This window comes from Muntiacus reevesi, chromosome 5 (assembly GCF_963930625.1).
Source record: "Muntiacus reevesi chromosome 5, mMunRee1.1, whole genome shotgun sequence".
Classification (NCBI taxonomy): domain Eukaryota; kingdom Metazoa; phylum Chordata; class Mammalia; order Artiodactyla; family Cervidae; genus Muntiacus; species Muntiacus reevesi.
Window position 1 is genome coordinate 86425241 of NC_089253.1, and position 12913 is coordinate 86438153.

The following is a 12913-nucleotide window of genomic DNA, read 5'->3' on the forward strand; positions in this document are numbered from 1 at the left end:
TAGAGGGGACCTCAGAACATCTAGTGCAGCCTGAGCCCCAACTCTCTGCTAGCACATCATTATCCCAAGCTTAGGAATCTCCCAGAACTGGGAACTGACCCCAGCCCAGGGTGACTTATGCTGTGTTTGCAGTGCTGTGACTGTAAATACAGCGGGGCTCCACTGAGAAAAGAAGTTGTTCCCTCTGCCTCTGAGGAAGTGGAACCTTCTACTCTTTGGTTCTACTTCTCCTCCACAGGTCTATCTATACAAGCAATGCTCAGGGGATATTTATTGAACATTTCCTGTGTGCCAGCCTCTGGGCTAGAGACTACAGATTGCAAAGTTGACTTGAAAGTATCCCAAAAGTTAAAATGCTTGTGTTTAGGAAATAGGCTAGATTTCCAATGACATGGTGTGTTAAGTGCTATAATAAACAAGCTGCAGGAACCATGAAGGAGGAGGGATTCACTGTGCCTGGGAAGGCCTCACAGAGGAGCTGATGTCTGAGCTGACGTAGGGAAGAAGAGTTTACCAGGCAGGACTTGGGGACATGGGGCTCCATCAGGCAGCTTGATTAAGATAAAACGGAGTGAGGTATTTAACTGGAAGGAGTGAAGAAATGGGCTGGACTGATAGATTCACTAGGAGATGAAAAAAAAATCACGTGTGACATGATGTAGGAACCACACACAGGTGGTGCAAAGAGTTCTGGGAGCAGGAACCCTGAGTAGAGGTGTGGGGGTCCAGCACTTCCTGTTGTGAGAGGACAGCCTTGCTGGGTTCCGGTTGCCTCTTCCGTTGATAGAGGCGACTGCAGTACCGGGCTGTCTGTCTCGTGGTGGGGAGAGTAGGGGGTGGAGTCTGAGTATTCAGTCCAGGTCTCAGACGTGGAGTACAGTGCCTTTAGGGAGGTAAGGAGAGCTAAGCGGTTGCGAGTGTGGCTTCAGAGACAGGTAGACCTTGTAAAACAGGAGGCATGGAGTGGGTACTAGGCGTTTAAAAGTGAGAACAAGAAACTTCCACATGGAATTCAAGTTCCCTAGAATGATAAATAGGGATTTTCATGGTATGTGTTTGGGGAGGGGGACTTATTTGTCAAAGGCATTCTAAAGGCATGTGAGAATTTGCAGGGGTGCAGGGACAGCATTGAGAGGAAAAACCTAGAGTCACAGTGGAAGACCTGAATTCATGTCTAAGCTCAGCCTCTTCATAGGTTCTTTAGCCTCTCAAATCACTTGTAAAATGGAGATAAGGTAACTTTTATCATGGAGGGCTGCTTGAGGGAAAAATAAGGTAATGTATAGAGTGCCTGCTTCCATGGTCGCTCAGACGGTAAAGAATCTGCCTGCAATGAGGGAGAGCTGGGTTCAATCCCTGGGTCAGGAAGATCCCCTGGAGGAGGAAATGGCAGCCCACTCCAGTATTCTTGCCTGAAGAACCCCCATGGACGGAGGAGCCTGTGCAGGGTGTCGCAGAGTTGGACACTGAGCGACTAAGCAGAGCACAGCATAGAGTTCCTAGCTCAGCGCCTAGCATGTAGTACATGATAAGTACCTTGTTTCTTTCCTTCCCCTTTTCCTCCCCACCCATCCCAACTGAACATAGAGTAAGTGGTTGACCAGGAGGAACAGGAAAAACTGGATGGATTTGAGGTTGGGCTTCCCAGGTGGCTCAGAGGTTAAAGCGTCTGCCTGGAATGTGGGAGACCCCGGTTCAGTCCCTGAGTTGGGAAGATCCCATGGAGAAGGAAATGGCAACCCACTCCAGAACTCTTGCCTGGAGATTCCTGTGGAGGGAGGAGCCCGGTAGGCTACAGTCCATGGGGTTGCAGAGTTGGACACGACTGAGCGACTTCACTTTCTTTCTTTTTTCTTTTCAGTGGTAAAGAGCTGACTGCTAGTGCAGGAGACATAAGACATGTGGGTTGATCCTCGGGTTGGGAAGATCCCCTGGAGGAGGAAATGGCAACCCACTTCAGTATTTTTGGCTGGAGAATTCCATGCACAAAGGAACATGGTGGACTACAGCCCATGGAGTCAGACATAACTGAAGCAACTTAGCTTGAAAATGACCACAGGGACAGGACTTACCAAATTAGGAGCTCCTGAAGGAGTTGTGTATGACCATGGCTTTGTCTTTGCACCCTTCCGTGCAGCTTGCCTCCTGTTAGGTGCTCAAGACATGTATGGATGGAACTGAACAGAAACAAATGCTTCCTGTGTTTCATTTCCAGATGTAGAAGGTGTGGTGGGGAAGCACCAGGAGATAGGGTGGGATTTCTTCCCAGTTCTTCCTCCATACTGGTTGTGGTTTGGGGAGAATCCTCTTACCTCTCTTGAGCTCAGGTCCAGATATGTGAAGTTAAGGACTTGAGTCAGCCAGCTCTCCCCTATTCCAGCATTGAGATTCTAGGACTTTACTGTAAGGTTTCAGATTGGTCAGACATCACTAGTTTGCAAAGAAAGCTCAGTGGAGAGCACCTCATTTATCAAATTGCAAACTGGTACAAAGCCTAAGGGTCTTCACTTACTGGGCTGTGGCTGTTCCACCATCGGTAATAGATAGCGAAACATATCCAGACTCAGAGGCAGTATGCTCAAATTTTCTTCTCATGAGACCCTGAGGTTAGAAGGCTCTTCCAGCTGCATAGCCCTGACTAACATCTGCTAGACGCTCAAAGGAAACAGTGGGTGACAAAAACAACGACTTTGACATTTAAGTCAGTCCTTAGTGCATGTGACCTTCCCACAAACCCACCAAGACACCATGACAAATGTGAAGAAGCATTTCAAACATCAATAAGGGTTCTTAAAAGAGCCCACAAGTCCTAGGTCTTTCCAGTCTTTTTTCACTTCCAGTTAATTATTGAGCTATAACTGGCATATAGCATTGTATATGTTTATGGTGTACAACATAATGATTTGACATCATTATGAATACATCTTGAAATAATTATATACATTATGTATACATCATGAAATAATTATCACAAGTTTAATGAACATCCATCATCTTTTATAGATGCAAAATTTAAGAAATAGAAAAAAAATGTTTCCTTATGTTGAGAACTCTTGGGATTTACTCTCTTAACAACTTTCATATATAACACAGTGAAGGTGAAAGCTGCTCAGTTGTGTCTGACTCTTTGCCACCCCATGGACTACAGCCTGCCAGGCTTCTCTGTCCATGGAATTCTCCAGGCAAGAATAATAAAGTGGGAAGCTGTTCTCTTCTCCAGGGGATCTTCCTGACCCAGGAATCAACATGTAACATACAGCAGTAATTATATTTATTATGTTGTATATTATATCCTTTATACTTATATTTATCTTACAACTGGAAGTTTGTCCCTTCTGACTGCCTTCATCCAGTTTCTCCTCCCCCCAAAACCCTGCCTCTGGTAACACAAATCTCATCTCTTTTTCTGTGAGTTTGTTTGCTTTTAAAGTATAATTGAGCTACAATACTATGTTAATTTCTATTATTCGATATGTCTATATATACTAAAATGGTCACCATGATAAGTCTAGGTACAATATGTCAGCATACAATGATACTGCATGATTCTTGACTATAGTCTCCTCACTGTACACTTCATACGTGTGACTCATTTATTTTGCAGCTAGAATTTTGTACTTAATCTCCCTTACCAATTCCTCCTCACCTGCCCCAACCCTGTTCTTCTCTGGCAACCACCTGTTTTTGCTCTGTATATATGACTCTGTTTCTGTTTGTTCATTTGCTTTTTAAAAAAATTTATTTAACTGGGGGATATTTACAATATTGTGATGGTTTTTGCCATACATCAACATGAATCGACCATAGATATATGTGTCCCCTCCTTCTCGATCCCCTCTTCCGCCTCCCTCCCCACCCCATCCCTCCAGTTTGTCACAGAGCACCAGCTTTGGGTTCCCTTCATCATACATGAAACTCCCACTGGCTATCTGTTTTACATATCATAATATATATGGTGGTGGTGGTGTAGTCACTAAGTCATGTCCGACTCTTGTGAGCCTGTAGACTGTAGCCCCCTAGTCTCCTCTGTCCATGGGATTTTCCAGGCAATATGTTTCAATGCTATTCTCTCAAATTATCTCACCTTCTCCTTCCCCAACTATGTCCAAAAATCTATTCTTTATGTCTGTGTCTCCTGCTTTGTTTTTTAGATTCCACATAATAGGTGAAATCAGATAGCATTTTTCTATCTCTGTGTGTCTTATTTTACTTAATACCCTCTAGGTTCATCCATGTCACAGATGGAAAGCTTTCATTCTTTTTTATGGCTGAGTAATTTTCCCTTATATATATCTTCTTTATCCACTCATCTGTTTCTGGGCACTTAAGTTACTTCTATATCCTGGCAGTTGTAAAAAAGGCTGCAGTGAACATAGAGGTTCTTATGTCTTTTGAATTAGTTGTTTCCTTTTCTTCAAATAAATACCCAGGAGTGGAGTTGCTGGATCATATGGTAGTTATTTTTAATTTTTAAAGGAATCTCCATATTGATTTTCATAGGAGCTGCACCAGTTTACAATTCTTTCCACAGTGCATGGGTGGGAGTTCTCTTTTCTTCACATCCTTCCAAGCACTTGTTGTTTGTCTTTTTGATAATAGCCTTTCTGACAAGTATGAGATAATTTCTCATTGAGGTTTTGACTTGCATTTCCCTGATGATTAGTGATATTAAGCATCTTTTCATGTGCCTGTTTGGAAAAATGTCTGTTCAGATCCTCTGCCCATTTTCAATTGTTGGATTGTTTGTATTTTTGATGTTGAATTGTGTAAGTTATATGTGTATATATATATATATATATGATATTAACCCCTTATTGGATATATTTTTTGCAAATATGTCTTTTCACGCACTCCCATTTAGTAGGTTGACTTTTCATTTTGTTGATAGTTTTCTCCATTATGCAAAAGCTTTTTAGTTTGATATAGCCCCATTTGTTTATTTTTGTTTTTGTTTCCATTGTCTGAGGGGACATACACAAAGAAAAAGAATTCTACCATGACTGATGCCAAAGAGCTTATGGTTTTTTCTAGAAGTTTTGTGATTTCAGGTCTTAAGTCTTTAATTCATTTCAAATTTATTTTTGTGCTCTGAGAGAGGAATCTAGTTTGAGATTTTTACTTTAAGAGAGTAAACCAGTTTGATTCTTTTGCATGTAACTGTATAGTTTCCCAACACCATTTATTGAAGAAACTGTCTTTTCTCCATCATATATTCTTGCCTCCTTTTTTCATAGATTAATTACCCATAAAAATGTGGGTTCATTTCTAAGATCTCTTTTCTCCCACTGAATTATGTGTCTGTTTTTGTGCCAGGACCATACCATTTTGATTACTCTAACTTTGAGTGTAGTTTGAAATCAGGGAGCATAATACTTCTAGTTCTCCTTTTTTTCTTAAGATTGTTTTGACTATTTGGGATCTTTTGTGTTTCCATAAAAATTTTAGAATTATTTGTTCCAGTTCTGTGAAAAATGCCATTGATATTTTTCTGGGGATTGCATTGAGTCTGTAGATTACATTGGGTAGTTTGCTCTTTTTAACCATATTAATTCTTTCAGTTTATGAACATGAGCTATCTTTTCATCTGTTTGTGTTGACTTCAATCTCTTTCAACAGTGTCTTACAGTTTTCTGAGTACCATTCTTTTGCCTCCTTAGTTAGACTTATTTTTATTCTTTTGCAGTGGTTGTAAATGGGATTGTTTTCTTAATTTTTCTTTTTGATAGTTTCTTGTTAGGAAATAGAAATACGATAGACATCTGTATGTTAATTTTATACTCTGCAACTTTACTGAATTCATTGATGAGTTCTAGTATTTTTTTGTGTGGTGTCTTTAGGATTTTCTATGTATAGTATCATGTCATCTGCAAACAGTTTTACTTCTTCCTCTCCCTTTTGGATTCCATTCCTTTCTTTTTATTGTCTGAGTGCTGTGGCTAGGACTTACAATAATATGTTGAATACAAGTGGTGAGAGTGGGCATCCTTGTCTTGTTCCTGATCTTAAATGAAATGTTCTCAGTTTTTCACTATTGAGTATAATTTTGGCTGTGGGCTGGTCATATATGGCCTTTATTATGTTTAGATATATTCTCTCTATAGCTACTTTGTGAGAGTTTTTTTTTTTTTAATCATAAATAGATGTTAAATCTCATCAAAAACTTTTTCTGCATTTATTGAGGTTATCATATGATTTTTATTCTTTAATATGTTAATGTGGTATATCACATTGATTGGTTTGTGGATACTGAACCATCCTTGCATCCCTGATATTAATCCCACTTGATCATGGTATAAGATCCTTTTAATGTATTGTTGAATTTGGTTTGTTAGTATTTTGTTGAGGATTTTGCAATCATGTTCATCAGTGATACTGGCCTGTAATTTTCTTTTATGTGTGGTACATTGGCTAGTTTTGGTATTAGGATGATTCTGGCCCCTCAGAATGAGTTAAGAAGCATTCCTTCCTCTCCAAGTTCTTGGAATAGTTTGAGAAGAATAGGCATTAACTCTTCTCTAAATATTTGGTAAATTTAACCTGTGAAGCCATCTCATCCAGTTTTCTTTTTTTTTAATTCCTAATTCAGTTTTATTACTGGTAGTTGATCTGCTCATATTTTCTATTTCTTCCGGTTCTATCTTGGGAGATTGTCCATTTTTTTGGTGTTCAATTGTTTCTGGTAACCTCTTATGATCCTTTGCATTTCTGTGGTATTGCCTGTAACTTCTCCTCCCTGCCCCCCTGGTTTTATTGATTTGGGTCCTCTTCTGGATGTCTGGATAAAGGTTTGTAAATTTTGTTTACCTTTTCAAAGAACCAACTCTTAGTTTAATTAGTTTTTCTATTGTTTTTTCAGTGTCTATTTCATTTATTTCTGCTCTGATCTTTATTATTTTTTCAGACATTTTCAGTCTTAATAGATATTGTCCTATCCTGTCTCTTACTGGCCTGTAGGCAGTGGGTCCTCAGCCCTATGTACTTGGGAGCACTCCTCACAAAGCAGCCTTGTTTCGTAATCCCTCTTACATTGTGTCCTTTTTGGATTAGAATTTTGACTCAATGCCAACAGGCTGTGTGACTTCAGGCAAGTCCCTTAATCTATTTAAGTGTCAATTTCTTCATCTATATTCATATAATCAGCATACGTTTATTGAGTGCCTCTAATACCAGGCACTATTCTTGGCTTGGAATGTTTTTTCATTTGTCTTTGAAAAATTAAAGCAATTGGTCACTGATAAGATTTAGGGAACCAGTGTATGACCTCCCACACTGTTCCCAGTTGTGCACTATGTATTGCTGTGTTGACATGCAGAGACTGAGAGGAAAATATTGTCAGTAAGCCGAGCCATACCTCACCTACCATGTCAAGGTCAGCCACCAGGGTTCTAACTGCAGGAGAACATGATGAACCTCCTGAGAGAGATAATAATACAATGAAATGGTATTAAAACCTTTGAGCAAGAGAGATGATGGAGCCTCTCCCTGGCTTCTTGGGACATACTTTGGGTAGAAAGGAGGCCATCTGGAGGCAGGAAAGACCAATGAGTGCTTGGGATCCAGTTGGATTATTAATGGTAACAGGTGCCTTTGGTAGTAAGTCTGTTTTATTTCAAATGTCTTTTGGCTTGTCTCAGGTTTAAAAGCCAAAAGCTGATGGGAAATTTAGAAAGTGAAACATAATTTGAGTATTCTATAAAATCACTTTGTGAGGAGCCTGTAAAGAATTTCAACATTTATTTTGAGTGCATATTAGTTGCCAGACACTGTGCTGGACTGGGTATACAGTTGATGTGATTTTATATCTATACCTATCAAATAGTGATAAGTACCAGAAGAGGGGGAAAAAAATCCCAGAGAGAGATTACTAACTGGAATTATCTCCTTTAGATGAAGTGACAAGTGAAGACTTCTTTGAGAAAGTGATATGTAGTTTAGGATCGAAGGGTTCTAGCACCTGGTCAAATAAAAGTGGGGCAGAGGTGGGGCAAAGAGCTTTCCAGGCAGCTTCTTAGGCATAGATCCTGAGGTAATGAAGAATTTGCCCCATTTGATGAACTGAAAGGCCAGTGTGGCCTGTGTGTGGTGAGAGAGGAAGGGAGTAGAAAGGGTTAAGCTGGAGAGCTGGGAAGAGCCCAGATAATGCAGGGTCTTGGAAGTCATGATAAAGTGTTCAGATTTTACTCTAAAGGCAATGGGCAGCCACTGAAGTGTTACTTTTAAGAAGCAGATTTACATGATCAGATTTACACTTGCATCAGTGACAACTGAAGAAGTGACATGACCCACCTCAGTGGAAGGTGAAGAAATACAATGTTGTCATGATTCTAAGTCAATGAGAGGCTGATAGCATGTGTAGGGTGTTGTCAGCCTGTGGAGCACATAACATCACTGAATGAGGCTGCAATAGAATCTTAATTCCCACTAAATAGTCCTGTTCATGACCTGGGACCCTCTTGGAATTATTAATTCAGCCAACATATGTTGAGTTTTTACCCAGTGATGTTGAACAAAACAGACGCAGTGTACCACGTATAATTTGTTAATACTCAGTACTACCCCTGCCTCTTTATCCTCTTCCCTGTTCCCAGGAGCATAAAGCTGATAAATGAAAATTCCTCCACTCCATTGCAAGTGAGATTCCAACTGGATTCCATCAATGAGAAGAAATTGCATGAGATTTGGAAAGTAATGGAGGAGAAGCCACTGGTTGTCACGGTAGTTACTGAGGAGTGTGTGTGGGACAGCAGAAGTGGTTTGGGGTTTTCCTACAGATTTATGCTATTCTCCTAAGAATCACCAATATCAATGTTGTTGGAAGCTGAAACTACTGGTTGTAGCATAAGTTTGAACTTCAAAGTTTCCTGAAGTTGTCCTTATGGACCTTGGCTTGCCCAATCTTTAATTCCTGTATTAATCCTTTCCCCACTTTGGATACTTGGAGTGGCTTCTGTTTTTCTGTCCAGACTCCAGTTGATACACAAAAGACAGGGAAAAAATGAGAATAGTCTTGACATCCAATAATACTGTTGCATGGAGTGGCAGGGATGAAGGATAATTTTGGCCCCATTGCTGCTGTCATCCACAGTCTCCAGATTTTCGCCATTCAAGTTGCTGTGACCTGGAGAAACAAGCTTGATAGCTTATCCTCCAGTTCAGTCTTTTATACTAGAAAAGAACATCAAAGTTACCTTTATCTTAGAGACAAGAGATCAAATTGAAGCACAAAGAAAGTTGTGGTCATCCATCTCCTGAAGTGAGTTAAAAAGCCTTCAATATTTTACAGATTTTCCTGAGCCGATCAGATTGTGAAGTGGGAGTAGAAAAGGGCCACCTATAAAAAGAATAGAAAGAGCACACTATTTGCAGATCAAATAGACTTAAATGTGACTGAAGCCTGGCTCAACCTCTTGTCAGGGTTTCCTTTTCTTCTCTGAATCTAATTATTCATTTATAAAGATAATATACTCATTTTCATAGACTTATTCTGCATATTAATGATGGTGATGATAAATAATAATTACTGATAACAGTTGTAAAACATGTACTAAATTCCAGACACTCTCCTAAGTGCCTCATGTGAATCAACTCATTTAATTAATCCTCACAATAACACTAGAGGCAATGGATGTAAAGAATATAGCAGGGCTGACAAGATGACTTATGAGCATGGGTTTCTGGCTCTGACCCTTGAAACACTCCAAGAAACAGGCAGTGTCTTGATTGGCCTGAGTAATTGACATCAACCTGAGAAGCTCTTGAGGGGAGAAGAAGGGGTGGCTGGATCTCAGTGTACATGTGTGTGTGCATTTGCAGCAGCTCAGGGGAGAAGAGGGTCAGATGCCACACGGAGATGGGCCAGGCCAGAGCTTTATGATTCTGTGTGTTTTCTTTACTATCTTGCTTAACCAACCATCATTTTGAGGCAGATAAACAGCAGTGGATGTCCAAAAGCACTGGGGGAAATACCAATATAGTGATGGAATCTGGCTGAGATGGGGAGGAGGAGTCTACAGCAGGTATAGATAAATGACTCCAGCTGAGGAAGAAAATCTCTGAAAAAAAAAGAGCAATGTCAGGCAGACCCTCAGTAGATTTTCCTTGGCAAGGTAGGTGACAAACAGGGGATGACTTACCTCAGATTATAATGCCAGAGGTGCTTCCTCCTAAGGAGGGACCCACTGCCAACTCCCTAAGCTCACTAGGAGGGGCATGAATTTCTCCTGGATTCCTGGGCTTTAGCCACCTTCACCTCTCCCTCCCTCTAGCCCCCCCCCCCCCACATGCTTCACATTATGCTCTATGAGAACTGAAACTTGCAGGAAAGGGTAAGCTCGCAAGAAAAAGTGATCAGACATATGAGGAACACAGTGCTCTAAAAGAAAGACAACACCAAACAAGTTATACCAGGCAAAGAAAATTAACAGACCATAGAAAATAAGTTGAAAATAAGCATGAGAAATACCTTCCAAAAATATGAAGGTAAAATACAACATTAATCAAGGAAAACAAAGAACTGGTGGAAAATATTGGATTTGAAAAAATGCAATAGTTGTAATAAAAATCTTAATGAATTTGTTAAATTTTAGAAAAGATATAGCTGAAGAATGTATTGGATGTATTACTGAGCTGGAAGATATCTGAAAACTTCAAAGCATCAAGAAAGTAGATAAAAATTTTGAAAGAAATCTTAGTTGCAAATTTTTTGGGGAAAAAATGTCAGATTTTGAAATGTATATCCAGCTAAACTACCATTTAAATACTAGTACAAAGGAACTGTAAGGATCCATCACAACCCAGAATTAAAATTCTAGGTAGTACGAACATGATGAAGGTGATGGTAGGGAATGGGACTATAGTTTGCTCTCTCTCCTGTGAATTTACCTTATATGGACTACTTCAATGGACTTACTTGCCCTCTAGCTTCTGATTGAATTTGCCTAATGGGAAGCCCCAGCAGAAGAGAAGGACCTATCCTGTAGTAGAATAGGATATTTATTGTCTAGGTCCACCTTGGACTGGCTGCAATTCTTGACTCAAAGTCACAATTCCTGTTTAGGCTGTCGTCTTTGTACACATCTGTCCTTCTTAGGTACCAATAACTTATCTTTCTTCGTAACAACCCTGTTCCTTCTAGTGCTAGAGCTATTCCATTTTGTTTATCATGTTCCTACACCTTACTTATATGGTTGTCCCTTTTGCTAAGCCCTTCTCAAGCTATCCTAATTTCTGTTCCATCTGTTTACTGATGAGATTCTGATGATATAATGGGAAACTTTATTGATAGAGTTATATATTAAAAGCAAAAACCTTTGAAAAATATCATACTTATTGTGAGAAACTTTAGAACAGTCTCTCTGTCTGTGATTAGGGACAAGATATAGATACCCATAATCACAGTTATTGTTTTATATAGTTCTTGAGGTTTGGGACAGTTCAAAAAGAAAAGTAAAAGAATGAGGCATAGGATTAGAAAGGGAGATTAGAATTTCTCATTTTATCCACTAATAATGTTATGTATATAGGAAAGAAAACCCCAGGAGTCAATAGGCACACTACCATAAATAAAGAGAGTCCCTAAGTTTACAAGAGTCTAAATTATTACAGAATGAAGAGCATTTATTTAAATCAGAGTCATTTATGACTACAAATGATTACGAACAAAGCTAGTGGAAGTGATGGAATTCCAGCTGAGTTATTTCAAATCCTAAAAGATGATGCTGTGAAAGTGCTGCACTCAATATGCCAGCAAATTTGGAAAACTCAGCAGTGGCAACAGGACTGGAAAAGTTCAGTTTTCATTCCAATCCCAAAGAAAGGCAATGCCAAAGAATGTTCAAACTACCACACAATTGCATTCATCTCACACACTAGCAAAGTAATGCTCAAAATTCTCCAAGCCAGGCTTCAACAGTTCATGAACTGTGAACTTCCAGTTGTTCAAGTTGGATTTAGAAAAGGCAGAGGAACCAGAGATCAAATTGCCAATATCCGTGGGATCATCAAAAAAGCAAGAGAGTTCCAGAAAACATCTACTTCTGCTTTATTGATTATGCCAAAGCCTTTAACTGTGTGGATTATAACAAACTGTGGAAAATTCTTAAAGATGTGGGAATACCAGATGACCAGACCTGCCTCCTGAGAAATCTGTATGCAGGTCAAGAAGCAACAGTTAGAACTGAACATGGAACAATAGATTGGTTCCAAGTTGGGAAAAGAGTACATCAAGGCTGTATATTGTCACCCTGCTTATTTAACTTATATGCAGAGTACATCAAACAAAATGCTGGGCTGGATGAAGCACAAGCTGGAATCAAGATTGCCGGAAGAAATATCAATAACCTCAGATACACAGATGACATGATCCTTATGGCAGAAAGCAAAGAAGAACTAAAGAGCCTCTGATGAAAGTGAAAGAGTAGAGGGGAAAAGTTGACTTAAAACTCAGCATTCAGAAAACAAAGATCATGGCATCTGGTCCCATCACTTCATGGCAAATAGATGGGGAAACAATGGGAACAGTGGCTGACTTCGTTTTCTTGGACTCCAAAATCACTCCAGATGGTGACTACAGCCATGAAATTAAAAGATGCTTGTTCCTTGGAAGAAAAACTATGTCCAAACTAGACAGCATATTAAAAAGCAGAGACATTACTTTGCCAACAATGGTCCATCTAGTCAAAGCTATGGTTTTTTCAGTAGTCATGTATGGATGTGAGAGTTGGACTATAAAGAAAGCTGAGCACTGAAGAACTGATGCTTTTGAACTGTGGTGTTGGAGAAGATTCTTCAGAGTCCCTTGGACTGCAAGGAGATCCAACCAGTCCATCCTAAAGGAAATGAGTTCTGGATATTCATTGGAAAGACTGATGCTAAAGATGAAATTCCAATACTTCGGCTACCTGATGTGAAGAGC

At 39.7% G+C, this 12913-nt stretch overlaps 1 protein-coding gene across 2 annotated transcripts in view; it reads left to right on the forward strand.

Moving 5' to 3' along the window:
- Nucleotides 1-12913, forward strand: part of FASLG (Fas ligand) — a 54372-nt gene that overhangs the window by 17493 nt on the left and 23966 nt on the right. Inside the window, exon 1 of one of the 2 annotated variants that reach the window (XM_065936781.1) lies at nt 8595-8715. The exons of the other annotated variant lie outside the window; for it this stretch is intronic. The gene's annotated coding sequence lies outside the window, so the exon portion shown is untranslated. Of the gene's footprint in view, nt 1-8594; nt 8716-12913 lie in introns of those variants that run through there. 2 annotated transcript variants of the gene reach the window in all.